This window comes from Primulina tabacum, chromosome 5, assembly GCF_025594145.1.
Source record: "Primulina tabacum isolate GXHZ01 chromosome 5, ASM2559414v2, whole genome shotgun sequence".
Classification (NCBI taxonomy): domain Eukaryota; kingdom Viridiplantae; phylum Streptophyta; class Magnoliopsida; order Lamiales; family Gesneriaceae; genus Primulina; species Primulina tabacum.
The window spans coordinates 19,597,526-19,609,594 of NC_134554.1; the positions used below are offsets into that span (position 1 = coordinate 19,597,526).

Below are 12,069 nucleotides of genomic sequence, written 5' to 3' on the forward strand. Positions count from 1 at the left end.
TTCTGTCAGAGGAAAGATGGGGGACACTGGGGTTGAACTTCTTTATTTGTCAAATTTCTGTGTGGCCACAGTTTTTGTTCTTTGGTCTGTTCATTACCTTTTCACAACTGAATCAATATTTCCCAAATTTCTTTGGCGATCTTACACATTTTGGTTTTACTTAATGTATTCTTATCAAAAGTTTTGAACAGAATGTCCTTAGCCACATTATCAAGATTGACTTTCTTCTTGTCATAATTTGTCCATTTAGTCCTTGGTTTTTATATCATTTGAGGTGGACCGTTAGTGATGGATTTGGATGTATTGGCTTTCAATATCTTTATTGGTCCATCCATGATAATGAACCACATATCATCATCCTTAGCAGCTAAATGAGCTTGTATTCTTATCTTCCAGTCATCAAAATCTACCTTGGACATCGGATTTTTGCTGAATGAAGTCATTTGAAAACAAATGTTTAGAGTTGAGAATAAAACCGCTCTAGTAACACTTGATAGGATTGGTGGTAGTGTTTAGAAGGGGGTTAAATAAACACTAGACACAATTTACTTCTTCAAAATTTAATTTATTGGGTTGGCAACTGAATTATGAATTCTCGATTTTCAGTGTCAGTTGACTAACAAAAAGTGTGGAAAAAAGCCAAACGACATATTAGAACATATCAAATAATGTGATATGAATCCTCGTAGGAAAGAAAGGCAAACATGATTATTGGAATCGCGCCCTCAATTCAATAACATTTAAATGATCCGTGTTGTGTCGTCCCGACCTTTTGAATCAAGAATTACATGAATTTCACCCCTAAACTAAGTGGTTTAGTAACAAACAATCACAAGGAAAAAACTGATACTCGAACGAACCTTCAAAGAACTCGTCTTTGACAATCCATGTAAGCACGATCGACAAACTCCACAAAACATAAACTTTGATAAGCTTGATTTTTGATACAAAACAAGAAGATTTTTTGTTGTTTGAGAGAAAATTCAAGAAAAAGGTAATTCAATCTTCAATAATGTGAAAAGTACTGAAAAATTCGTCCAAACATCCTTACAAAATCAAAATATATCAAAAGATAAGTTCCCAAGTTATCTAGGATTCAAAATAAGGTAAATCTCTATTTTTCCAGAAGCATAGCGCTGCGGCGCTGATCCAGTAGCACCTAGGCGCTGCACCTTCGGCAGAGGCAGGGCCTAGGTGCCAGCCTGTAGCGCCTAAGCACTTCAAGCACGCAAAAGTAGCGCCTAAGCGCTACAATTCTAGCAGCTAGGCGCTAAGCAGCTTCTCCTATCGCTGCGACGTTTCTTCCTGGGCGTTGTGGCGCTAGTCCACCAACATTACTCCACACTTAATAACATTCATTTGGCCTCCAAAGTCACTCCCATGCATCACGACACTCTTAAGGCTTGGAACCTTGCTTGCAAGATCTTCTCGATTGCTCATGAGTCCATGCAATGCTTACTTGAATATCTTCATCCGCCTCTTTGTGATTCGTCTTTCGGCGACTCTAAAGGATTCCACGCTTCCATTGGAGCTTGACCTGCCAGGATCGCATCATAATGGCTTAGCTAGGTAAAATGAAAATGAAAAGTACACATGTTTGTGATGGATCGATAAAATCCTCTAATAAGGCAAATATTATGGCCCCTGATTCCAAATAATGTGTGGGATAGTTGACCTCATGATTTTTAAATTTTCTAAACGCATAGGCTATGATCACGTACTTTTCCATTAGCACACATCCATCCGAAGCCTGTTTTAGATGTGTTCATATAGATAACAAACCACCCATATATTCTATTGAGTAATGCGAGTAGCGGGGCAGTTGTTAGCAATTCCCCTTCAGTTTCTGAAAGCTTCTTTTGTGCTCCTCATTCCAGGTGCATGCTCTATACAATTCCTAGATCAATTCCTGAACAATGATTGTACCGAAATTTGAGCGCTTTAGAATCCATACGTATAATTGCATGTATCAATTATTGAATTTAAAACTATTTCCGACGGCGATAAGATATCAGTGCATAGAATCGATGTCAAATATTGAGAACATTACACTGAAAAGCTGAAAAGAAGCTTTTAGCATCATAATAAAAACATGATATATGAAACAAAAGTAAGATGTTTAAGCCATATTTGCAAACGACCCCTTTCAAAAACATGTAATCTGTTGAGAATCCCGTATACAGTAAAAAGAAACAAGAAAAAAAGACCAACTTAAACATGAATCTATCACCAGCTTCACTGTCATTCCGACCCATCAGGGAAAGGATCGAGAGCATCCTTCTTGCCATTTACATAAAACTCGACAACAGCTTTCATTCTTGGAAGCTTATCCGGGTGGTAGTTTACATGAACAATAACTGGTATGAGTTTCTTCAAATTCGCATCTTTTCTGACGGTCTTGAAAAGGACTTTACTGTTCATAAAGAGGTAGTGGTCCATTGTTCTCTTAGCAGCATGAAGCCCAACATAACCAGGATGCGACGGGAAGAAGAGTTCTTCGTTGAAAACCGCTTGGTCCCAAGCATTTTCTCGAGTAAGCCTATTAGCAATTCGATCCAAGAGCTCGATCGAAGGAACTGTAGGCCTGATATAGAAGAAACCTGAATTATACACCCGTATTCGCATTGTGTGAGCATACCTAGCCCAACCCATTGAAGGTTCATCAAATACATCGTTGTACCCATAAGCTGTCATGTTACTATGACCATCAGACATCGACTCCACATCAGAGTCTCTGTATAAATGATCGAACGGATTCTGCAAGTAAACTATATCGACATCTGAAAGCAGTACACCATAACCAAGCTGCAGAAACTCCCTCAATATTTGGAATTTCAGTCCTGAGACAGCATGGTTACCACCTGTTTTTCCCACAGAATCAATAGCCTCATTAGGGTCCCTTTGGTACACAGGGACGTCATTCGACTTGCAAAAATCTAGGATTCCATCATCTAATGCAACTACCAGATAATTTGGGATACCCACATTTTTAATGCTAGTAAACCACACCTCTAGCATCCACTTTACATTTGAGTTGGCAATTGCAACAATAAGCTCTTTATTCACAGCAACCTTTGCCAAAATCTTTGCAAGTCTTGGATTCACATTTTCATCAGGAATGACAGTTGGATAAGTCCTCAAGCCTTTAATAGTACCGAAAGGTCCAGCTTTGTGTGGTTCATCCAATACCATAATCTGTTCTTGCGCACGACCTTTTCCCTGCTCAGCCAGGTGTAGCTTTTCATTCAACTCTCTAACTGTCCTTTTCAACTCAACATTCCTGTCCGATAGCTTCATGATATCAGCTTTCAGAAGATTTATTTTTTCCGTTGATTCACCTGAAGAATCAACCTATGGAATAATATAACATTACATCAGACATCATCACATTTATATTTTCCACCATATCCACATAAGGAAGGACCTCTACATGGTAACATTCAAAGTTAAATTTCCTAGAGACTACATATCCACATAAGGAAGGACCTCTACATGGTTACATTAAAAGTTAAATTTCCTAGAGACTACATATACATCAAGCACGTGTCTGCCCTTTTCGCTCTACACTTTTATCAAAGATGAATTCACATATTATACTGTTCATAACAACAACAGAAAAAGAAATCTAAAGTCCGTGTCCTTCCCACCAACTAAAAGTCTTGCAACAACCATTCTGAATTCAAAAAAAGAAGTAATTTTTGCACTAACTAAATCATTGAAACACACCACCACTTCCAAGATTAATTAACAATACGTTACGAACTCACTAGGGGTAGTAGCACAACTCAAAATGGGGAAAAAAGGAATTTTATATAGATTCCTTCTGAAAAATATTAATTTTGCCCCGAATCACTGAATCGCACGCTACCAAAATCCTAGGTTCCCCCTTGATAACGACTGACGAGAATCATGGAGGAACCAAAAAATTAAATGAAAAAAATTTAAGAAACAACAAAGAACGACGAAGGAATTGCACACCTCAAGATTAGACTTGGAGAGCGGACGAATTATAGCAGGCGGCTCGGAGGAGGAAAACCCATGGGGGAACAAGAATGCGAAGATACATCCCGCTAAAACCCCGATCCCAATTGCCGCAGCGATTCGAGATCCACGGCCCGACAATGGGCCGTTCCTCTCCTTCCGACCACCCGCCATTTCCTCGAAACTAAATCCCTACACAACCCGGTTTGTTTCAACCTACCCGTGCAGGCACTGCCTGCACGGGCAATGAACGGTCCGGATCACTCCACATGAGTGATTCGGGCCCACCTCCCTGTAAAAAAAAAATAAAAATTGGCTCGAAAAAATCCGAGCCGTTGGATCGACCCCTGCAGGCAGTGCCCGCAGGGGTAGGGTCGACCGAACCTACACAACCCCGAGTAAGAAAATTCAAACACCACCCAACCTTAACAATCTTTCAAAAAACCCATGATGTTTCAATTTTGTTCAAGGGGAGCGGCAAAGTTGTGGGTTTCGATGCGTGGAAGGAGTCAAGCGAGGTTTGATTGCATGTTTCGAGAGCAGGGACTGTGGTTATTACTATAAAAGCTGGCTGGAGCTTTCGTACAGGAATAGGACGGTTAGGTCGACGTGGATGGACAAGATGATTTTAAAAAAATTAGTAGACCTTCATGTATGTGTGGATAAATTTGGACTTATCATAGAGGTAGTGCCCCTATATATAAGATGGAATGAACCGGAATGGGACTTCGCCATCATCCGTTACCTAATTCAGTTGACAACTAAACAAATGCGGGTGTTAGGGTATTAATTAATTATCAAGGAAATAATTGTCCGATTGTTTTCCCAAGGGGTGAGGTGAGCTCCCTGGTGATATGCCAATAATTTATAAATTATATTTTAGATAAGGTATATCTATTATATATATTCCAACCTTTTTCGGGGAAAAACTTCTCTAGTAATAAATCTGACCGACCCTAATGGATCTAGACAAGAATGTTAATTTACATAGAAAAGTATTTGATTATGGAAAGAAACAGAAACATCCAGATTATTGTGGCAACAAGCTGTGAAATCCATGAATACACTCTCAAAACAAAACCAGACAAAACAAGGGGTAAAAAACTAACCCTTTTTAGATTATTTCTATGTACAGCAATTTTTAAAATCTGGGAGTTAGAATTACACCCAAAATGCCAAAGCGAGTATATTTATACAAGAGACAACAAGATTGGCATACGACACAAAAACAACATAACCATATACATCAACCTCAGCATAGGGCCAAAACATTCCATGAAATTACCTTTGGGACATCATAAAATAAAACCACACCAGGTACCACTGATTCTCTATTTAAAGTCGTTCGTTAGAAGGCATTCCTCCTGCACAAGAACGGGTACGAGCACCACAATTTGATTTCAAGAAAAAACAAATCCGGATTACATCGAATAATGCAAGAAATGAGTCATATTGCCGACAACAAACTAATACAGAATACGAGAAGTTCTGAGAGAGTTTACAGAATGCAAGCAAGCACGAACAAATTCTCAATGTCTGTGTGTGTGTGTTTGGGAGAAAAGGAGTCCATACATTTTGGTCACTGGTGATATAAGAAACAACTACGGTGATGTCGTCAAGCTTCCCACCATAATACCGGAATCCAGCTTCTTGGGCTGCAGCAGAGAAAGGAGTCTGCCGGTTTTTGTCAAGTGCCCGTTGCCGCGCCAACGCTGCTATTTTCTGTGCAGTCACTTGAGGTGCTAAACCAGCTCTCACAGCATGGACCACAACTGCAGCAATGTTATTGTTGTACAAGTTGTCAAAAAGGCCATCAGTCCCAGCAATTATGACACCGCCGGGAGCAACAGGGACGATAAATACCTGTGTAACGCATAAAAGACCATTTAGGACCTGTTTAAATAGCAAACTCATGGTTTGAAAAGAACTTCAATAAGCTTGCGTTTTTTAGGTGTTTTTTCCCCAAAAAAGCAGAAGCATTTTTAATATTTGGATACACACATTTTTCTTTCAGTTTAGAGAATAAACTTAATCATTGATTATGGAAAATGTGTGTATTAATCCCTTTCAATGAGCCTCTTCATCGAAACATCAGTTTTTTAAACACCTTTAAATTAAAAGTTTCTCTATCTAAACAGACTATTAGTTTCAGATAGTTCATACTTCATCCCCAAAATCCAGACTATAACAAGCCATTTGTGAAGTAAAAGACAAAGATGAAAATGATTGATAACAAGTACAAAGAAATAACATTTGAATGCTACTTCACAAAGACATGAACAACCAATTAAGAATATATATCACGTGGAAAACTACTCACAAAACGTGAAAAAATCTACATCGTTACTGAAAAGAAACTGTGTAATATCTATTTGATTAAAAAGATAATAGAACTCCCATAAGGAGTTAGATTTTTAAAGACACAGTCAGTATAGAGATGGCAATGGGACGGGATGGGGGCGGGTTTGCCATCCCCATCTCCGTCCCCGAATTCTATCATCACCCTCTATCCATTCCGATCCCCGCTTTTTTGGGTTCGGGGAATCCCTAAACCCGAAACTTCGGGATCAACTTCTCATCTCCGCCTCCATCCCCGTTTCAAAAATATTAATATACAAGACGACAATGGATTCGAAGATTTTCTCAAACCAAATTTTTTTATTATCCATTATTATTAGTGATATATTAATATTAATATCAATATTAATAATAATAATATTATTAATATTTTAAAAAATGATATTATTACTATTTTATTGATACTTATAATACTATTATTTTATTATTGATATTATTTTCGGGACAGGTTCGGGGATGGTGATAGTAATCTCATATCTGCCCCGAACTAAAATCCCCGAACCCGAAACATCAACGTTTGGGGTTTTCCCCGTGGGACCCAAACTCGTGGGGAAAGTTGTCATCCTAAGTCAGTACATCGAACAATTCCTTTTAAGACATAGAAGAAGTTGAACATAGAATAAGGGACATGTCCATGGAAGTAGGTAAAAGTTACTGGTACATGCCAGGACTAGTTTTATATACAATACTATGCTTCAAATAAATGATCCACATGGCGGGTGCTTGTTATCAGACAAGGGGCAACAGTCCTCCTAAACAAGGGTCAATGGAGAGGGCATATTTTCAAATCCAGGACTAGATACTTGAAATCTTGCAGGAATTAGTCCTCAGAAGCGAGCAGAATTAATCAATGATGATAGTTCAAAAAACTAATTTTCTGGAACCTTGCAAGGTACTTTTTTTCAGTTGTCAACCATCAATGAAAAGTAAAATGATTAATACACACAATCAATCAATGCAAAATGCAAGGGAAGCGCACAGAAACCTTATTTCTAGGCATTAGAGAACTATAAAAGCCTAGATAACTTTCATCCAGTCACTTACAGATACTCCCAAGTGCGTGCAACATCAGGAGAAAATAAACTCAATGAAAAATTTAAGCGTATGATGACTAATGATGGTTTATTGGTATATCTATGAATGTATCAGAACAATAAGTAGAAAGTAACTATAAAAGAAACAGGAGGTAATCTACCTGTCCAGAGCTAGGCAAATCTCCAGCGTCACCACTCTCCAGCTGATAAGTAAAATTGAAATCATGCTGCTGAACAGGGGATCTAAAAACTGTACATCCGTCTCTAACAACCATAAACCCACTATCCCCCAAATTAATGGCACGGAGACCCTACATAAGAAAGAAATTATGATTGATAAATCCATGCAACTTGCAAGCATTGAGCTTATCTATTGTTTCTTATAAAATCTTAACATCTAAAAATCAGGGACAGATTAGAGCTGAAATTTGCAGCAATAATTTTCTTAAGGTTCCTAGAGCAACTTTAGATGAGTGAAGCACGATGATCCCCAATTACAAATGGTAATGTTAATAATAGAAGATCTATGTGCTTACTTCAGATACCTGATCTGTGAGAGCAATGATACAAGCAGTGGAAGACCCTTTAGCATTTGTGCTGGCATGGGCTTTCTCTAGGACTCTGGCTGGGTCAATGGAACCTCTTGGTTCATCTTGCACTGCATTAACCGAATTAGACATTAACTCACGAGCATAATACCCTGCATTGACACCAAGATCAGCCCATCCACCAACGCCATCAGCTACACCAATTGCTGGTTGATCAGTACAAATGAAATGAGCATCCTCTCCACCAGTTTCTTCTTTGTCAGGATGAGGCAGGTAACATGACCCAGATTTTAGCCTCAGTGTCCTGCCCGTTGGGATGCTCCTGAATACAAAAAGAAGAATAAATCCAAAGTAGAAATGGCAAAATAATTCGACATAGAGCTTTCAGATCTCTCATTAAGATGGACTTCCAAATAGCGTTTGATGAGAACATCAAGACCTCACTGGCTACGTGGATGTAGAATTAGATGATGCTCTGACGGAAAAACTGTAGGATTAATTGATATGCCCGGACATGCCCGGACGGAAAAACTTTTTAAACAGATGAAGCATTAGGAGAAAGGTCTTGCAGAAAAATGGGTGTGGGCAAACATTTCTTTAGAAAAGTTGATGAGTTTAGAGTTTTACACTTGTAAGGGTTAGACAACTTGTAAGGGTTAGACAAATTTTAACAACAAAATCAAATGCTCACAAACAAAGACATAACAGAAAGTTATGCACACATCAGAGTTCGATGAGTTAAAAAATATTTAATTAGCGGAGGTGAAGCTATACAGAAAAATTCTATCTGTAGTAAAGCATAGCTCTTCATAAATATTAAAAATCAAATGGAAATGAAATAAACATACAGCTCCGATGAATCTGCAAAACTTAAATGTTGTTCCTCCCGAGCAGAATTTTCAAAGGACACATCATGAGAAGTGCCAGCCGAGGAACAAGCAGGTGATGACAGATGGAAACCTTCAAAACCAAATCCCAGGAATGTATGGTCATTTCCCTTTCGCTTCACAGCATTGTATGTGAAATACCCATAGAGAAAGAAGTTGTTCGGCTGCTCTTTATTTCCCAAACTCATGCTCACCTTTCTACTAATGTAAAAGCTTCTTCTGTAGTATGAAATGAAAGCATGGTACGCAGCGACACCAGGTTGAGCAGGCCTAGAATTCAAATTACGGATAGAGCAGCCAGCGAGACCTGACCTAGATCCACAGACAGGCATAAGTTTCTTTTGAGAGTTATTGCCCAAAACTTGATTACGCTCTGCTAGCAGACACTCGATGTGATATCCACAAACTTGAAATGAAGGGCCTGATACAGACGGTATAGAAATCGTGCGAGAAAAAGCTCCAACAACTGAAATATTCTTTCTTCGATTGGCTGTATGAAAATTTGCCTGAGTGGCAGCAAGACTGCCAGAACGCATAAACACGTGAAGAACGGTGAATTTCCCAGAGGATAAAGAATTTGATTCCAGTAAGCTTCTTCCCTCGGTCAATCAAAACATTTACCTGACCTTGGATTCCATATTCTTTTCCAGATCTTGTTCCCCAGATTCCTTTTCGGATTACGTGCGAAAGGCCAGAGAAACAATTAGATGGCATTTCATCGGCCCAAATGATGAAAATAAGAAACTTTTTTGATACAAATGGTGAAGCCACGAGAACAGCTAGTAAAAGATAATTTCAAACTTCAATTCATCTATGCAATACTCATGGAAATAGGGAGTCCCTTCCTCACCAGGATAGGTGGAACAAGAAAACCTGGCAAATGAAAGTAAAAACAATAAAGTAAAGATGATAAAAATAATATGACATTATTCCATGAATTGCTATTAGAAGTTTAGAACAAACCGCATACTTTTAAAGTATCATGCAAGATCTTTACTATAAATAATCCATGATCTATATGCCTAAATTATCTAGCCTCTGCTTTTTGAACAAGTGGCGCAGTAGGTAAAACATATTTATTTGTGTAATAATGCAAATTCAACAGCAAGAAACATTTCCAAGATTTACTACATAGTCGATCCCCATATCTGAGAATCACAACTTTGATAAAGAAAAATGTGTTAAGAAATTTGCTCCGAAAAAATTAAATTCTACTCGATTCCCACCAGTAGTTCTCGACAACTAACTAATGCCAGATTAAAAAACTAATCAGAAACGAATCCCAATATCTGCATCCTTTCCCATCCTAATAAACATAAAAGAATGATTGAGGAAAAAACCACACCCACGCACAAAATTACCCGCATCCATAATCCAAATCCCTCTTCAGCAATCACAAATTACTGGAAAAAATGAAGAAAATAAATCTTACCTTTATGAATATTGATGGACCGGCAGCAATTTGATCAAGTTTTAAAGCCTCGACAACGGTATATCAACAGAATTGCTCATAATAAATCGGTTTTCATGGTTCGTGGTGTTAAATCGTTGGATTTGATTCACGTACATTGGAATGATAAACGCCAGCCACGCGTCTGCTCTCACTAAGGTTTGGCGGCTCCTGAAGCTTCGCGGGGGCTATTTGATTTCCGGACTCGGCTTTAGGAAATCGACCGAAAAATCCTAGTTATTTATTTATTTGAATATTTAATTTTCATATTATTTATTTATTTAAATTTAAATAAATTAAATGTATACTTAACATAACATTTAAATTTAAATAAATTAAATGTATACTTAACATAACAGTAATAAAAGAAACTATAAAAAAACTACGTCAACTAAATTGTTATTTATTAAATATTATTATTTTTCATTTGTATAAATTTATAAGTTGTTTGATTAAACTTATTTAAAACAGTTTATAATTTCTTTCACATTATATATAGTTTTAGAAGTTTATAAGCCGTGAGATCTAATTTTAAAAATAAATTTTTAAAGTGTTCGGATGAACATATTTTAAATAACTTAAAGATGTTGATGTCTTTGATATTATAAAATATTTTATGGTCAAAATTAGCAAAAGAGTATTATAATATGAAGGTAATGTAAGTAGTTTACACAAATATATATATAAGACAACAGTTTTAGAATTATATCTAAATCATATATTAAAAATATCTAATTTATAATTATAATTTAAAAAAAATTGATATTATTTGGAAATAAAAAATATATTTAATATTATCTTTAATATGTTCAGGTAAAAATTATTTTAAAAAATTAGTTAAAAATTTACTTAAGAAAACCTTGAAACTTTTGTTTTTAAAATGCTAAGTAAAAGGTAAAAAAAAAAAATTTAAAAAAAACCTTATTTTAAAATTCGATAAAAATAAAAGTGATAAAGTAACCGATAATTGAATACGTTAACAAAAATAACAGTGACATTGATCACTTAAAAATTTTAATGCAAATACATCTACAAGTCAAATTCTATGAAAAAGACAATCAATTCTAGACATAAATACAAAAGACCAAAATAATACAAAAATAATCTACTAAAATGTGAAAATTGCTCGCAGAGATTTTCCTTAACAGCTTCATTTAAAGCAAATCACAAGTTCCATGTTCAAAAAATTAAGCAATTTTTTTTTAAGAGAAAGAAGAAGATCAAAATGAATGGAAATGATGTTCCTTCGTTTGATACTCTCAAAGTTAATGTATTTCTTTATTGTTAATTCATTCAGATGGATTGATATTTAAGTCAAAAATATCGAAAATGTGACCAAAATACATCTTTAAGTAACAAAGATCCAAGAAAATTTGTAACTCTTGGTAGGAGTCTAGGCGCCTAAGCGCCTTCCTCTATGCCCTGGAATTTTCAGGATAGCAAGAGAGGGGCTAAGGCACCTCCCTGCTAGCTTCCTTTACTGCTTCAGAAACATCCTTGCAGCTTTTAAGGGACACATTTGAACGTTCTTATTCGGTCGAGTTTTCTTTGTCTTTTCTTTTGCTTAATTTATATTCATTAAGCTCAAACATTCCAACAATTAATCCTCCACATGAATGGAATTTATGCACGAATGCACGTAATATCGAAATAGAGTTCACTCGAAAAATCATTGTATCAGGATAGGTGACTTTTGACTTTGAATCTTCTTTGGTAGAATACTATCGAATTTAATAGGCCACGAAGTGAACATGATACTTGAACTTTTTGGCGATTTGTGTAAAACCAAAAAATAGTAAATACACGATAAC

At 36.6% G+C, this 12,069-nt stretch overlaps 1 long non-coding RNA gene and 1 pseudogene across 1 annotated transcript; one reads left to right on the forward strand and one right to left on the reverse strand.

Annotated features, from left to right (window-relative positions):
- The first annotated feature begins 1,568 nt into the window (after window positions 1-1,568).
- LOC142547239 (uncharacterized) lies at window positions 1,569-2,315 on the forward strand. The gene is made up of 2 exons (XR_012820627.1): window positions 1,569-1,922; window positions 2,125-2,315. It is a non-coding gene; the product is annotated as an uncharacterized LOC142547239 (long non-coding RNA).
- LOC142547238 (putative protein phosphatase 2C 55) lies at window positions 2,106-10,457 on the reverse strand (annotated as a pseudogene).
- Between the last annotated feature and the right edge of the window lie 1,612 nt (window positions 10,458-12,069).